This window comes from Furipterus horrens, unplaced genomic scaffold, assembly GCF_987537825.1.
Source record: "Furipterus horrens unplaced genomic scaffold, mFurHor1.1.pri manual_scaffold_10, whole genome shotgun sequence".
NCBI lineage: Eukaryota > Metazoa > Chordata > Mammalia > Chiroptera > Furipteridae > Furipterus > Furipterus horrens.
Window position 1 is genome coordinate 63,320,957 of NW_028327180.1, and position 13,584 is coordinate 63,334,540.

The window sequence follows — 13,584 nt, forward strand, 5'->3', positions numbered from 1 at the left end:
AGGCAGCGTGGCAGGGGAGCTGGCTGGGCCAGGACACGCCCCGCACCCCACTCCTCAGGGTCCACGTGTCTGGCCACACGCAGGCCTGGGGGAGTGAAGGGGCTGAGGGAGCGGTGGGCAGAGCCATCATATTTCCTGTTACCCAGTGTGTCTTTTCAGTCAGTGACACTGATAGGAGCCGATGAGGAGGAGGGAGGCAGGAGGTGGCAGGGGAGCTGGGTGGTCTAGCAGTCATGGGAGAGGCATGGAGGAGGCTGTGGGGACAGAGTGGGTGTCCTCGTGTAGACACAGGGTGAGAAATCAGCAGACGTGGCAGCTCTGGGACCCCGGGCAAGCCCCTCAGCTCTCTGAGCCTTCAGCCCTCACCCCAAACAGGGAGAGCTCTGCCCTTCCCACCTTGTCTGTTCCTCAGCCCTGCCTGGGGCCCCTGCTCCAGCAGTCAGTAGGTGATGCAGGCCTGGCCCACAAGACTGTATTCTGGCACCTTGGTTCGAAGGGTTGGCAAGGAGGAGCTGGCTCTCCCAGGGGTGCTGAGTGGTGAGCATGTAACTTGGAGCTGTTGGGGGCCTCTGTGAAGAGGTGGTTTATCTGAGAATGACTTTACTCAGAGGAAAGCAGAGCTGAGGGATGAAAGAAGTGTAGTCTGTCTCAGTCAGCTCAGGCTGGAATAACAAAATGTTGCAGATGCCCTGATTGGTGTGGCTCAGTGGGTTGGGCATCGTCCTGCAAAGAGACAGGTCGCCAGTTCGATTCCCAGTCAGGACTCATACCTGGGTTGTAGGTTCGGTCCCTGGTCAGGGTGCGTGCGAGAGGCAACCAACTGATGTTTTTCTCTCTCACATCGATGTCTTTCACCCTCTCTTCCTCCCCCCGCCCACTAAAAATAAATAAATAAAAACAAAATACCACAGACTGGGTAGCTTAAACAACAGACATTTATTTATTTATTTAACTTTTTTGTTACATAAATTAGCCCATTTATTTTAGGCTAGCAATGTTTCAGACCATGGAGTGTCTCCTGGCCTTTCAGCCCCCTATCTCCTGATGGCAGGCTGGGCTGTGACGGCAGGGTGGTGCTGCTATAGGTCCAGGCGCCACCAGCCATGTTTCCATGCAGGAACCACAGTTTGGCTCTTCCTCTCCGTTTCACCACAGAAGGAGCAAATGCACTTGCTGTGCTGGTTGAGTTCAATTTTCTTCACCATCTTCCTGAGGGAGACACCGTAACAAGTCCCCTGTTCACTAACACTTCCAACCTTTTTGGTGCATTTATCCATGTTGCTGGAAACTAGGTCGGAACCCAGAGAGAAGCAATAGACATTTATATCTCACAGTTCTGGGGGTTGGGAAGTTCAAGTTCAAGATGCTGGCAAGTTAGGCTTCATTACGTGGCCTATCCTCTTGCCTTATGGACGGCTAGCTTCTCATTGTGGCCTCACATGGTGGTGGAGGGGAGAGAGAGCACACACTCTGTCTCTCTTATAAGGACACTAATCTTATCGTATCAGGACCCACCTTTTTTACCTTGATTACCTCCTTAAAGGCCCTGTCTTCAAATAAGTTGGTGGCTGAGGCTTTAACATACAAATTTGGAGGGACACATCAGTCCATAACAGAAACATAGTTTGCATTCTTGGGTCCAGTCTGCCTTAAGCCAGATCTACCCATTGACTTTTCAGTTCACATTGTCGTACCATTCCAGGCCAATGTGGCTTGGGCTTCTGCAACTGAGAGAGTCCTGTGACAATTGCCATAGATATTACACATGCATGTATGTACATGAATGGATATTACATGCCTAGCACACAGCATGCGGGAAAGTGTTCACTCTTGGAGAGAAAGCACATGTTTAACGCAGGGAGGGGGAAGCAGTCAGGAGAGAATGAGGGGAAGACAAAGAAAGGCAAACAAGAGAGGCAAGAAGGACTCAGACAGTGAAGGGACAACAGGGGATGTGATCTGGAGGCAAATTTGGAGGGAGAGAGCGAGAAGAGAGAGAAGCAGCCAGGACTTTTGGAGCAGTTGGTCTTGGCACGTGGAGTCCTGCACTGTTCCCTGCTGCGTGGTGTGGAGGAGGAGTCTGTGGCTGGAGCCCCTGAGTGGGTGGGGGCTGCGCTGTGGTCCAGTGCAGGCCGCGAGGTCGGCATGCGGGCTGTTAGTCTGCTTGGTGCTGCTTTACAGCAGGTTGTGCCCTGTCACGGGAGCCATCCTTTAAAATAAGTAAATCAGATCAGGTCTCTTCCCTGCCTCCCGTCCTCCTGCCCCTGCTGTCCCATCACGCTGAACGTAAAGGGCAGACTGCCTGTGCCTTCCCAGCTCACTGCCCCAGCGCAATGCTGTGGTGGTGGTGGGGGGGCGGGGGGCGGCAGCGGCTGTCTTACTGTTCTCCTGGAAGCCCTTCCAAGCTCCCACCCGTGCACCTGCTGTCCCCGCGCCACAGACCTTCACCTTCAGCTCTTTCTCCCAGTCCAGTGTCCTGCCTCAGTGAGGTCGCCCTGGGTCCCCTCCAGAGGAGTCCTAAACTGTGATTCCGGGTCCCTGGGCCACGTTCTTAACAGCGCTCCCCACAGTCTGAAACGGGCTCCCCCAATACCTCTGTGCACCCATGGGCAGGCACCTCGGCTCCTGGCTGCCTGGCTCATTGCTGCATCCGTCCCTGCACGAGTCCCTGATGGGACCCCAAATGCCTCTTGAAAATTCAGTGCCAAGCACTAGGCAGGCTCCCGGGCTACAAAATCACGTGTGCAAAAGCAGTTCTCAAGCTTTTGAAAACTCAATTTCTATCTTAGCCCCATTATAGTAAGTTCAGTATAAATGTAGTCAATTTGGAGCGTCCTTGGTCAATTCTGGGTCTCTGCAGTCACTCAAGTCTGCTCTGTCTCACTAGGGTTGCACTTGCAATGGGCAAGGGGCTCATGGAGGGTCAAGGTCTCTGATAGGGCTAAGCTCCTTGACCTGTGCCCACGTCCAGGCTGCATGCACACTTTCAGGGCTCCCTGTCAGCCACACGGGCTCCTGATGAGGTCCCCTGTCCTGTCTGCTCCAGATCCAATCCCCTGCCACATACCCCTTCCCTTTCATGGGGTTTGTCCCCTGGTAGGTTCCAGGGCCACTCTGGTGACTGTTTCATTGCAAGACAAACCTCCTGCCTTGATGGCACACATAGAGACCCTCCAAGCTGCCCAAGGCTGTGTGTCCTGACCCCTCTGAATGAGTTTTCATATACTTTGCTGGCTGGGGACCTAGTGGGTGGGGGTTCCTATGGGCCCTGCTGTTCCCCAGGCCTCACCTCCAAAGTTAGGCACAATCCTGCTACCCTGGGACCTGCAAATTCCACACATGGCCAGGATAGCTTTCCTCTCCTCCACCTCACTCCAGGGCTCTCCCCAGCCTGGAGGGTCTTCTTAGTGCTTTGACAGGAAACTGCTCTGATCTGCTGTGTGGGGCATAAATGTTAGCCCTAGACCATCAGGTTCCCTGGGGTCAGAGAATGGGGGATCCCAAGAAAAAGGGAGACTAAGGGGTGAAAGGAAGAAAGCTGCTGGGCACCTCCACTTCTACTGATCAGGATGAACCAAGAGGGGGACTAATCTGAGGGGTGCTGGGTTCCCAGCGTGTGTGAGCAAGGCTGGTAGAGAGGGGCTGGGCTAAAGGGGAGTGGGTCAGGCAGCCAGCTTCTTCTCCTTTTGAGACTTGGCAGGACTGAGCTAGATGCCTGGTTTTGACAGATGGAGGCTGCAATGCAGCTCTGCTCCAGGCCAAGCTCAGGGGATGGGGCAGAGGGAAGACCCACCCCCGTGCAGCAGCTGCCTGCCTGCCCCTTTTCACTTCACTGGCTCCTCATCAGATTTTCCATCTCAGCCTCCAGCCTCCAGCCCCCAGCCCCCAGTTCCCCATCCAGCATTGCTTAATTTCCCTCTCTCTGATGCAATTTATTATTTAAGCCCGCAAAGCAAGTGGGGTGAAGCCTGTTTCCTGGGGGATGGCTATGATGGAGAAAAGAGACTAGCCCTGGTAGGGTCTCCTGGGGCGGCAGGAGGGGACAGGCCGAGGGGAGTGGGCAGTCCTGGAGTGGGGGTGCCCCAGGGCAGAGCCTGCTGCAGCTCAGGCTGTCTGGTCAGGCTTCATCCACCCAGGGTGGTCCCTTGAAGGGTGGGGACATTTTAGCCCCCCCCCCCCCCAACCTGCAGGTCCTTCTGCCTCAGGTTCCAAGAGGGTTTGAACTGGAGTCTTAGCTGCCCGTCAGTCTGCAGGCAAGCTGGTTTTGTCTTGGCTCCCAGGGCAGGTGGATTTAAAGAAAACCAGAGTTGCATTGAAAATCCAGGAGATTTCATACCAATACCCAGATTCCTAGCTTCTGGAAAACTAGTTGTCAGCATTGAGCTGCCTTCCAGAAGGCACAATTGGGTTGCAGTCCCATGTGGAAGGGGCCTGTGGGCCACATTAGCCAGAACCCTGCCTCCTCTTCACTAATCAAGGGTTCTCTTGGATTCTTGGGGATGTCTGGATTTGGGACCTCTGATGACATGTGATGCAACAGAGTCCAGAGAATCAGAGCCCTGTCTCCCCTCGACCCCACCCCACCCCTCGGCTGTTTTGTAGGCTTCTGCAGGGCAAGGACTCTTCCTCTCTCTGCATCTCTGCATGTTACTCCTTGTAATGCCAAGCCCAGTGCCTGGCATGGGAAGGTGCTGAATAAATGCATTTGCGATGTGCAGCTGAATGAATGAATGAAGAGATGGAGCCGCCCAGGCAGGGTGACAGGGTTGAATGCCATTTGAAAACGTGAGTCTGAGCTGCAGGACAGAGTCCAGGGTGCATGGGGTGAGCAGGGGCTGAGTGCTGAAAGATGCTGACGAGCTTGGATTTATTATCCAGTCACCTGAGCTTACAGAACCGAGTCTGGGACCCATTGCAGACTCACTGACTCACACTCCTCAAGGCAGGGTGGGGGGTGTGCATAGGCCTGGGACCCAGGCTGTGCCATGAGTCTGCTGCTGTGTCCAACCTCCCTCCTGCCCCCATACCACCTGGGGCTGGACATCTCTCTAAAGTCACCTGTCACCTTTGAGCTTTGGTCAGGCCCTGTGTCCATTGTAGTCACTCGCTGTGTTTTAAATAAGTTTTAAAAGGAAGGAAAAGTATGAAGTGACTGTGTTTGTTTTGCCCAAGCAAAGTCATTTAAAAAGTGCAGTGCTTATTTAAGTAAAAAGGAATAGCTATTGACAAAAATATAAGAAAATAAATTAAGGCAGCAGTTCTTTAAAAGAACCCTGTCCAATAATTTGATATTGTCCCCCCTTCTTCCCTCAAAGGCCAGAATGACATAATCAATCTTGCTGTTCTCATTACAGCTTTTTTCTTAAGTGGGGGAAAAAAGCTAAGGAAGAAGGCAGGAAGGAGGGAAATAGGCAGAAAGGACCAAGATGTCATCTGCAGCGGCATCACCTCCCGCCCCTCACAGGTCCCACTTGCTCCTCCATTTCCCCTGCCCCTGCTTCGTGTCCCGTTGCCACCCAACCACCCTGCCGCAGCCTAGCCCTGAAAGTGGCACCAGCCACTTTCATACCCACAGACCCTGTGGCAACCCTGCCCTTCCCCCAAGCCCATGAGTGGGGTGTCATACAGATTTTTTATTCTGACAGCCATGTTCAAATAACTGATGTTTTTGGTAAGAAAAGCACAGAAATATGTATAAATGACTCATGGACATGAATGACGGGGGGGGGGAGGATATGACTGTGGGAGAAGGGGTGGGCTGGGTTGCGGGGGGCAATGAGGGAAAAATGGGACAACTGTAATTGAAAAACAATAAAATAAAATAAAAATAAAAAGAAAGAAAAGCACAGAGCAGGATACGTGTGTGCTGAGGGTAGACATGCTTCGCACACACAAGTGCACCCACACTGTAGGCAGCACCTTCTTCCAACGTCTGCAGGACCTCAGAAGAGCAGGGGTCCCACAGCCCTTGTTACCAGACCCCATTCCCTGGATCTGCCTCTGTTGCGGCTGCTGTTATTCTCAGCTGTACACACAAGGGGTCTGCCTCTCCATTGGTGGCACTCTGACCACCCCCACCTTGATGACATGTGAGGTTTATTGGGAACCAAACCAGCTTTAAAAGGAGTTCCACCTGCATCTTTGGCCAAATCACAGCACTCTGTAAGTTTCTCAGCTAGAGAGTGAGGCCAGTAACACCCAGAAGTTGTTGTGAAGACGGAATGAGCAGCCATGTGTACTAACAAACATAATATTTTGTATTGGAGCACTAGCTCAGTGCCTGATCCCAAATTATTTTTTTTCTGATGTTATCGAATGAAATCTTCAGTTCATACTATTATTAGCCTTATTTGACAGGTGAGAAAACCAAGGTGTAGAAAGGTTAGGATAACTGCCTGCCTTATAACTAGTAAGAGGGAAGAGGGTTTTTGTTGTTGTTGTTGTTGTTTTTGTTGTTTTCAGAACCCATGGCCCCTTGCGTATTAGTTCCCATGTCCCTCTGGAAAGGTCCCCAGTGGGTGTGGTCTTCATGGGAAGGCAGTGATGCCTCCCACAGTGGGAGCCTGTGGGTCAGCATGTCTCATGCTGTGGGGCCAGGAATGAGCTCGTCTATGAACCTCAACCCAGCCTGTGGTCCCTGCTGTTCCTAAACCTGGTCCTCCAGCTCCTGAATTCTGGGAGCTCCAAATATACCTTCCCTTTGTGCTTAATGTAGGCAGAGTCCATCTCTGTAACTTGCAACCCCAGGACTCTGCCTGCAGTAAAATAAGTGGTAATAATAATACCAAGAGCAGCCCTTGTTTCTTGAGCACATACTACCCACTGGGTCCTGAGATAAAGAGCTTTCTATGCATTATTGGATCTCCTCCTCACCACACTCCTATGATTGTGTTTTCCAGACCAGGACGCTGAGGATTATACCCATTTTGGATTCTTGCCCAGCATCACACAGCTAGAAAGAGGGACAGCTGGGTTCAAACCCTGAGCTGCCTGAATGTAAGTGGGAACGCGAAGTTCTGTTCGTGTGCCTGACATAAGAGGAGCTCACTGAGTGATGGCTTTAGCACCAGGTGGGTAGGCACACATCATGTCCTTTAAAACAATACTGGGAGGTCCCAGTTCCAGGTGAGATGAGGCAAACACACTCCACCCTGTCTCTCCTACTGTATGCAGCTTAAAACCTGGATGAAATGCATGGACTAGCTTTTTGAATTCACTTGAAAGAAGGCAAGATATAAAAGTAACGCCAAATCAGTGGTAAGTTCACTACTTTTTCTCACTCCAGTATCCCTGGGCTGGACTCAGTGCAGCCTGAAACCTTGAACTGGGTTTCCCCATCTCTGCAGGGAGCTCCAGGAAGGACCCTCTGATTCTGTCTGGATGACCAAGAAAAAGGTCACCTATTGCTTGATGCCTCATGTTTGCCTTTTCTTTCCCCTCTTTTCCATCCTCTTGTGCCCCAGCTCCCAAACAATCACTAGTTGGCTGCAGCAGCAGCAGCAGCAACTGGGGCATGATGGGCAGGAACCCAAACTTCCTGAAGGAGGGGAACCTTCCTCACCTGTGGGAAGGGCCACTGCTACTTTGCTGTCTCTGCAGCTTGGGTTCAACACCAGCACCTACAGAAGTGCACAGCCAGGACAAGTAAATAAAACTGGAGCTTTCTGGCCTCTGGACTGGAAAAGGGGAACCTCAGAGAACTGGAAAGTCCAGGAAAGATCACAGAGAGGAAGGAGAGAAAGCACCTGTTAGAGTTCTTTATGAAATCTGAGCTCACCCCAAACTGTACATGGTTTGACCATAAGCAGCATACAGAAACCCGAGAACTGAACTATGTAAAAGACCATTGCCCAAACCCCAGATTGGCCAGGGGGTGGTGCCTTTATGGGACAGATCCAAATAACACTTTATAAACTTTGCAAATGAACTGACATTTGGACCACAACCTACAGGAGGTTGGTGGGAACCTGAATGCTAAAAGGAAAACATCAAAATTGTACCACACAGGAGGAACCAGAAAAATCTCAACTCACTTGGGAAAAGACAATCAACAGATTCCAATGCTGAGATGACTTAACTGAGGTATTCAAGATTTTACATCAGCTATTATAAAAACGGTCCCATAAAAAGGGTACATACTCTTGAAATGAAAGGAAAGTCTCAGCACAGAATTAGAAGATATTGAGAAGAACCAAATGGAAATTTAAATGTGAGAAATACATAACTGAAATAATAAACTCCCTGGATGGGCTCCATAGCAGAATGGAGCTGAGAGGAAACAGCCAGTGGATTGGAAGATAGACCCATAGAAGTTACCTAATCTGAGTAACAGGGAGAAAAAAGATTAGAAAAACAAATGAACAGAGCCTCAGGGACCTGTGGGACAATATCAGAAAGTGTAACATTCAGGTCATTGGAGTCTTGGAAGAACAGAAAGAGCGGGGTCTAGAAAAAAAACATTTAAAGAAAAATGGTATCCCTGGCTGGCATGGCTCAGTTGGTTGAAGCATCTTCCCGTAGTCTGAAGGGTCACAGGTTTGATTCCCTGTCAGGACACATGCCTAGGTTGCTGGTTTGATCCCTGGTTGGGGTGCATACGGTTGGAGCACATACAAGAAGGCAACTGATTGATGTTTCTCTCTCACACTGATCTCTCTCTCTCACTTTCTCTCTCTCTCTCTCTCTCTCTCTCTCTCTCTCTCTCTCTCTCTCTCTCTCTCTCTTCCTCTCTCTCTGAAAGCAATAAAAAGAAATGTCCTTGGGTGAGGATAAAAAAATTTTTTTTATAGAGAAAAATGGTAAGTCTGGCTGGATAGCTCAGTTGATTAGCACATTGTCCTGATACACCGACATTGCAGGTTCCATCCCAAGTCAGGACACACGCAAGAAGCAACCAATGAGTGTGTAAATAAGTAGAACAATAAATCAATATTTCTGTTTCTCTCTCTCTCTAAAATTCAATCAATCAGTAAAACATAATGGTAAAAGTTTTCCAAATTTGGTGGAAAACAGAAACATACAGACTTAAGAAGCTCAGCGAATCCAGAAATACAAAGAAATCTATGCCTAGACACAGCATAACTAACTTCTGAAAACTAAAGACAAAAAAAAAAAAAAAAAAAATCTTAAAAGCAACCAGAGAAAAATAACATTACTTATAGGTGAGCAATGATTTCAATGACTGTGGGTTTCTCATCAGAAACCATGAATGCCAGAAGGCAGTAAAACAACAGTTTTAAATGCTGAAAGAAAAGGACTTGCAACTCAGAATTCTGCAGAGGAAATATCCTTCAGAAATGAAGGTAAAATAAAGACACTCTCAGATGAAGAAAAGCTAAGAAAAGTTGTTGCCAGGAGATCTGCACTAAAAGATTGCTAAAGGAAGTTCTTTAGACAGAAGGGAGATAAGAGCAGAAAGAACTTGAAACATCAGGAATAAAGGAGAAGTAGCAGAAGTGGTACATATTTGGATAAATTTGATAGACTATTTTTCTCCTGCTGATTTTCCTGCAGAGCTCTTTAAAACATGTTTGATGGCTGAAAATAAAAAATATATAACATTGTTTAATGGGATTTTTGAAGAATAGAGATATGACATAGAAGACAAGCACAACAAAAAAAGAGGGTAAAAGGGTCTATGTAGTGGTAATGTTTTCATGTTCCACATGAAGTGGTAAAATATAAATTCTAAGTAGACTGAAAATTAAGTATACCTATTGTAATTCCTAGTGCAACCACTGAAAAAAACTTTAAAAGAGATATAGTAAAAAAAAAAAAAAATGGAGAGAGAAAGAGACAAAATAGGATATATTCATAAGCAGAAAAATAATCTTAATTTAAATCTTACACTTTACACAAAAATTAATTCTAGATAGCTTATAGATAAAATTTTTGGAAGAAAACATAGGGGATAATCTTTGTGACCTGGAAACAGGCAGAGCTATGGCATTAAAAGCACAGTACATAAAGGTGATCCAAGTGCCCAATAATAGATGAATGGGTTTAAAAAGTAGTGGTACATATACGCAATGGAATATTACTTGGCCATAAAAAGAATAAAATCTTACCATTTATGAGAACTTGGATGGACCTAGAGGGTATTGTGTTAAGTGAAATATGTCAAACAGAGAAAGACAAATACCACATGATTTCACTTATATGCAGAATCTAAAGAACGAAATAAATGAACAAACAAATTAGAAACAGACTCATAGATACAAAGAGCAAAGTGATGGCTGCCAGAGGATACAGGGGTTAATGAGTTGGGTGAAAAAGATGAAGGGATTTAGAAGCACAAATTGGTAGTTACACAACAGTCACAGGGATGTAAAGTACAGCACAGGGAATATGTATGGTCGATAATATTGTAATAACTATGTGTGGTGTCTGGTGAGCACTTGAACTATCCAGGGGATCACTTCATAAATTATATGATTGTCTAACCATTGTGCTGTCCACCTGAAACTAATATAAAATAATATTGAGTGTCAAAAAATAAAAATATTTTAAAAAGGACAACCCATAAGAGTTTCATCAAAATCAAAAGTCCTGCTTTGAGAAAGACATTAAGAGAACGAAAGAAAAACTACAGACTTGGAAAGAATATTTGCACATCACATATCCAGCAAAAGATTTATATCAAAAGTAGATGAACTCAACAGTAGAAAACAAACCCAATTAAAAACTGGGCAAAAGATTGAATAGACACTTTAGCCAAAAATATATAGGGATAAACACATGAGAAGATGTCCAACATCATTAGCCATTAGGGCAAAAAGTTACAACCACACACCTATTAAGATAGAAAACATACTGGCAAAAACAAATGCTAACAAGGATACAGAGCAATGAAACTCACACATTGGTGGTGGGAATGCAAAATGGTGCAGTCACTCTGGAAAATAGTTTCGCTGTTTTTATAAAGTTATACTAACCATAGGACCTAACAATCCCACTCCTGAGTATTTACCCCAAAGAAATGAAAACTTATCTTCACATGAAAACTGGCAGATAAATGTTTATAGCAGCTCTATTGGTAATTGCCAATAATGGGAGATAATCCAAATGTCCTCGGTTCCCACCCTTTTTGGCACCAGGGACCAGTTTCATGGAAGATAATTTTTCCACAGATGGGGGGTGGGGTGGGGAAGGGACAGGAGGCGGAGCTCAGGTGGTAAAGTGAAGAAAGCTTCCCTGCTCACTGCTGCGCATCTCCTGCTGTGCAGCCCATTCCTAACAGGTCCCCCACCAGTACCGTCTGAGGGAGTGGGGGTGGGGACCCCCAGAATAATGGATAAACTGGTACATCTGTTCAATAGAATACCCCTTGGCAATAAAAAGGAACAAACTACAGTTGACCCTTGAACAACATGAGTGTTGGGGTGACAACCCTCTCTACATAGTCTAAAATCTGCATACAACTTTTGACTCCCCTCAAATGTAGTTGTCTTTTGGTTTCTCCAGGGGACTCATTCCAGGACACAGTGCAGATACAAAAGTTACAAGTGCTCAAGTCTGCTGTATAAAATGGTGTAGAACAATGCATATAGTCAGCCCTCTACATCCAACTGCAGATTGAAAACTATACAGGTATTTACTGGAAAAAATCCACATATAAGTGGACCCACACAATTCAGGCCCATGTTGTTCGATGGCCAACTATATTGATACATGCAACCACTTAAAAGCATTTCAGAAGCATTGTGCTAAGTGAAAGAAGCCAGCCTCAAAAAGTGATTCAATTTATCTGACATTCTCAAAAAACCCCAAAGCTCCAAAAAGAACAAAATAAAAATAATAACAAATAAAGGAAAACAGACAAATACAAAAAATGAAGTATAAAAAAACCACAAAGTTCTAGTGACAGAGAATGGGTCAGTGGTTGCCAGGAGCTGGGGTGTGGGAAGTGTGTGACTGTAAAGAGACAGCATGCAGGAGCTCTATGGGGGTGACAGCACACTTCTGCATCCTGATGTGATAGTCACACGATAGTTAAAATTTATAAACTATACACATAAAAGCAAAAAGAATTTTATTTTATTTTAGAAGTAAACAAATCAAAAATGCTGTGAGGGGAACATTCCTGGGGCTCACCCCCGAGTTTCCAGTAGGTGATTCAGTGCCTCTGATTCAGTAAGGTCTACATTTCTGAGGTTCTTACAGACAAAACCAGCGACAACACAACAACAAGGAGGGGAATTTAGCCTTAATTGTCACCTTTTCAGAGAGACCCCGTCCCTGACCCGGCCCCCTCACTAAGTAACACCCCTGTATTAGTTTCCCATTGTTGCTCTAACAAATCACCATAAAACAGAGGTTGAAAACAACCCGCTTCTGTCATCTTCCAGTTCTGGAGGTTGGGGGTCCACACTAGGGGTCACTGGGCTACAGTCAAGGTGACAGCAGGCAGGACTGCGCTCCTTCGGCAGAATCCTGGAGGGGGTCCGCGGCCATGTCCTTTCCAGCCCCTGGCCGGCAGTGTTGGCTGGGCCGCCTGTGCTGCCATTTCCCTGCCTCTTTCTTCCATCCGAGGACCCTGGTTGTGAGCCCACAGAAAGTCCAGGATATTCTCCCAACTCAAGGTCAGCTGATTAGCAACCTGCAATGATGCCAGCCACCTGGAATGAGGTCACGCTTCACAAGCGAAGGCTACAGGCCTCCAAGGACTGTCCTCACTTCAGATGCCAGCTGCAACTTCAGGTGTCCCCAGGCCACCCTCACTTCTGACCTGCTGGCTACGAAGTCAGGGGATTTCACTGCCACACCCCCGCCCCCCGGTTCTATCATTTGCTAGAATGACTCATAGAACTCAGGAAAGCACTGTATTTATGATTACAAAAGGGTACAAATCGGAAGCAGTCCAAGGGAGAGACGCAAAGGACAAGGTATGTGACGCTTCCGTGTCCTCTCCCATAGAGTCAGGACGCATTACCCTCCAGCAACCCCCCACCCAGCACATCCAGTATCGCCGACCCAGGAAGCTCACCGGAGCTTCAAGTGCGGAGTTTTATCAGGGTTTCATTGTGTAGGCAGGATGGATTGAATTGATCGAGTCGTTGGCCGCGTGCTTTAATTCTAAGACCAGCGCCCTTCTCTTCCCCGGAGGTCAGCGCTCCGACTCTAATCACAGGGCTGCTCTTTCTGGCAGGACCAGCCTCCTCCCTGAGTCACCTCATTAGGCCCCTCCCTGAGTCACCTCATTAGGATAAAGTCTCAGGTGTAATCTGAGAGGCCACCATGAATAACAAAGACACTCCTACCTCTTTAGAAATTCTAAGAATTTAGAGGTTACCTCCCTAGCACCAGAGACAGAAGCCAGTCACTCCTTTCTCATATGCTGCCTGGAGCCCTCTGTAACCTTTGGACACGCCCTGATTTATTCTCCGGTTCTGGGGATTAGGACGTGAACATCTTTGGGAGGAGTGGCGTTATGCGGCCTTCCACAGCCTCCCAGTTGCTCTCTAACACATCACCTTGTTTTGCTTTCATCACTTATCCCTGGAGAAAACGGTCTTATTTATTTATTTATTTATTTATTTATTTATTTATTTGTTTGTTTGTTTGTTTGTTTGTTTGTTTATTTAT

At 47.2% G+C, this 13,584-nt stretch overlaps 1 long non-coding RNA gene across 1 annotated transcript; it reads right to left on the minus strand.

The window, feature by feature from the left end:
• Nucleotides 1-12,014: 12,014 nt before the first annotated feature.
• Nucleotides 12,015-13,122, minus strand: LOC150000482 (uncharacterized). Its single transcript, XR_016513484.1, has 2 exons — nt 12,986-13,122; nt 12,015-12,598 (listed from the first exon to the last, which is right to left on the minus strand). It is a non-coding gene; the product is annotated as an uncharacterized LOC150000482 (long non-coding RNA).
• Between the last annotated feature and the right edge of the window lie 462 nt (nt 13,123-13,584).